Below are 3861 nucleotides of genomic sequence, written 5' to 3'. Positions count from 1 at the left end.
CCTAAACCCTAAACCCTAAACCCTAAACCCTAAACCCTAAACCCTAAACCCTAAACCCTAAACCCTAAACCCTAAACCCTAAACCCTAAACCCTAAACCCTAAACCCTAAACCCTAAACCCTAAACCCTAAACCCTAAACCCTAAACCCTAAACCCTAAACCCTAAACCCTAAACCCTAAACCCTAAACCCTAAACCCTAAACCCTAAACCCTAAACCCTAAACCCTAAACCCTAAACCCTAAACCCTAAACCCTAAACCCTAAACCCTAAACCCTAAACCCTAAACCCTAAACCCTAAACCCTAAACCCTAAACCCTAAACCCTAAACCCTAAACCCTAAACCCTAAACCCTAAACCCTAAACCCTAAACCCTAAACCCTAAACCCTAAACCCTAAACCCTAAACCCTAAACCCTAAACCCTAAACCCTAAACCCTAAACCCTAAACCCTAAACCCTAAACCCTAAACCCTAAACCCTAAACCCTAAACCCTAAACCCTAAACCCTAAACCCTAAACCCTAAACCCTAAACCCTAAACCCTAAACCCTAAACCCTAAACCCTAAACCCTAAACCCTAAACCCTAAACCCTAAACCCTAAACCCTAAACCCTAAACCCTAAACCCTAAACCCTAAACCCTAAACCCTAAACCCTAAAACCCTAAAACCCTAAAACCCTAAACCCTAAACCCTAAACCCTAAACCCTAAACCCTAAACCCTAAACCCTAAACCCTAAACCCTAAACCCTAAACCCTAAACCCTAAACCCTAAACCCTAAACCCTAAACCCTAAACCCTAAACCCTAAACCCTAAACCCTAAACCCTAAACCCTAAACCCTAAACCCTAAACCCTAAACCCTAAACCCTAAACCCTAAACCCTAAACCCTAAACCCTAAACCCTAAACCCTAAACCCTAAACCCTAAACCCTAAACCCTAAACCCTAAACCCTAAACCCTAAACCCTAAACCCTAAACCCTAAACCCTAAACCCTAAACCCTAAACCCTAAACCCTAAACCCTAAACCCTAAACCCTAAACCCTAAACCCTAAACCCTAAACCCTAAACCCTAAACCCTAAACCCTAAACCCTAAACCCTAAACCCTAAACCCTAAACCCTAAACCCTAAACCCTAAACCCTAAACCCTAAACCCTAAACCCTAAACCCTAAACCCTAAACCCTAAACCCTAAACCCTAAACCCTAAACCCTAAACCCTAAACCCTAAACCCTAAACCCTAAACCCTAAACCCTAAACCCTAAACCCTAAACCCTAAACCCTAAACCCTAAACCCTAAACCCTAAACCCTAAACCCTAAACCCTAAACCCTAAACCCTAAACCCTAAACCCTAAACCCTAAAACCCTAAACCCTAAAACCCTAAACCCTAAACCCTAAACCCTAAAACCCTAAACCCTAAAACCCTAAACCCTAAACCCCTAAACCCCTAAACCCTAAACCCTAAACCCTAAACCCTAAACCCTAAACCCTAAACCCTAAAACCCTAAACCCTAATCCCTAAACCCTAAACCCTAAACCCTAAAACCCTAAACCCTAAACCCTAAACCCTAAACCCTAAACCCTAAACCCTAAACCCTAAACCCTAAACCCTAAACCCTAAACCCTAAACCCTAAACCCTAAACCCTAAACCATTACCGATTCTATTAGGGAGGCCCTTCATGAAAACAGCCCGCACCAAGATAGATGTGTTTAAAGGAACTTTAACGATGGAATTTGATGGGGAAGTCATTGATTTCAATCTTTCTGAAAGTATTAAATTTCCTAAGGACGATCATTCTTGCTTTTCTATTGATATAATTGATGATTTGGCGCAGGAATTTCTCGATTCTTTGGAGAGGGATACACTTGAAACAACAATTGCACAAGGAATTGGGCAAAAATCTGGTTTTGCCGTGCCTAGAAGTGAAGATGAGGCCGAGATGGTTGCTGCACTTGAGTCATTGCCACAACACTTTGGTAAGCCTCCAAAACCGAGTCCAATTCCTGTTTCGACTAACAAGTTGTTACCTTCAGTGATTCAGGCACCCATTCTTGAGCTTAAACCATTGCCGGATCATTTGAAGTATGTCTATTTGGGAGACAATGAGACGTTGCCTGTCATAGTTTCCTTATCCCTCACAGCAATGGAGGAGGAGAAATTGATTCGGGTGTTGAAAGAGCACAAGACGGCCATAGGATGGACCTTGGCCGACATAAAGGGTATTAGTCCTACAACTTGCATGCATCGCATACTTTTAGAGGAGGGGGCTAAACCAACCAGAGAGGCTCAACGCCGGCTCAACCCTCCAATGATGGAAGTTGTGAAAAAGGAGATTATCAAGCTTCTAGATTGTGGGGTGATCTATCCTATCTCGGATAGCCGTTGGGTTTCACCGGTTCAAGTTGTGCCAAAGAAATCCGGAGTGACTGTGGTGAAGAATGAAGAAGATGAACTTGTGCCTACACGCATTCAAACCGGTTGGAGGGTGTGCATTGACTATAGAAAGCTAAATGCCGCAACAAGGAAAGATCACTTCCCTTTGCCATTCATTGATCAAATGCTTGAAAGGTTAGCCGGTCATTCTTTTTATTGCTTTCTTGATGGTTATTCGGGTTATAATCAAATTGTCATAACGCCGGATGATCAAGAAAAGACCACCTTTACTTGTCCATTTGGTACTTTTGCATATCGTCGTATGCCATTTGGTTTATGCAATGCACCGGCCACTTTCCAACGATGCATGGTAAGTATCTTCTCTGATTATGTTGAAAAGATAATTGAAGTATTTATGGACGATTTTAGTGTGTTTGGAGACTCATTTGATGCTTGTTTGCATAATCTCACTTTAATCTTGAAAAGATGCATGGAAACTAACCTTGTTTTGAATTGGGAAAAATGTCATTTTATGGTTAAACAAGGTATAGTTTTGGGTCATATCATCTCTGAAAAAGGAATTGAAGTTGATAAGTCTAAAATAGATCTTGTACGTCACTTACCCTCTCCTACGTCGGTTAGAGAGGTCCGTTCTTTTCTTGGCCATGCAGGATTCTATCGACGATTTATCAAGGACTTTTCCAAGATTGCACAACCCCTATGCCGCCTACTCCAAAAGGATGTGTCTTTTGAGTTCAACGAGGCGTGTGAGAAGGCATTCAAGCATCTAAAAGACTTACTCACCACGGCACCCATCATAACTCCCCCGGATTGGTCCATTCCCTTTGAATTGATGTGTGATGCATCGGATTATGCACTTGGGGCTGTTTTGGGTCAAAGGAAAAATAAACAGCCACATGTTATTTATTATGCTTCACGCACTTTAAATGATGCTCAATTGAATTATTCTACAACCGAAAAAGAACTCTTGGCGGTTGTATTTGCTTTAGATAAGTTTAGATCATATCTTCTTGGTACTAAAGTAATTGTTTTCACTGACCATGCAGCCTTGAAGTATCTTCTCACCAAAAAGGAGGCTAAGCCAAGACTCATTCGTTGGATGCTCCTACTTCAAGAGTTCGATCTTGAAATCCGAGACAAGAAAGGGTGTGAAAACGTGGTGGCTGACCACCTAAGTAGAATGGTGCGTGAGGAAGAGTCCACCCCCATTTTAGAAACGTTTCCGGATGAGCAACTTCTGTCCATTGAGGTAAGAACCCCTTGGTATGCCGATTTGGTCAATTTCTTGGTGTCTAAGCAAGTTCCTAGTACCCTAAACAAGTTCCAACGTGATAAACTTGTTCATGATGCACGTTTTTATGTTTGGGATGATCCATATTTATGGAAATTCTGCCCAGATCAGATTGTGCGTAGATGTGTGCCCGAATCTGAATTTAATTCCATTCTTACATTCTGCCATACTTATGC

This window comes from Pyrus communis, chromosome 6 (genome assembly GCF_963583255.1).
Source record: "Pyrus communis chromosome 6, drPyrComm1.1, whole genome shotgun sequence".
Lineage (NCBI taxonomy): Eukaryota > Viridiplantae > Streptophyta > Magnoliopsida > Rosales > Rosaceae > Pyrus > Pyrus communis.
This window is presented reverse-complemented; position numbering follows the sequence as displayed.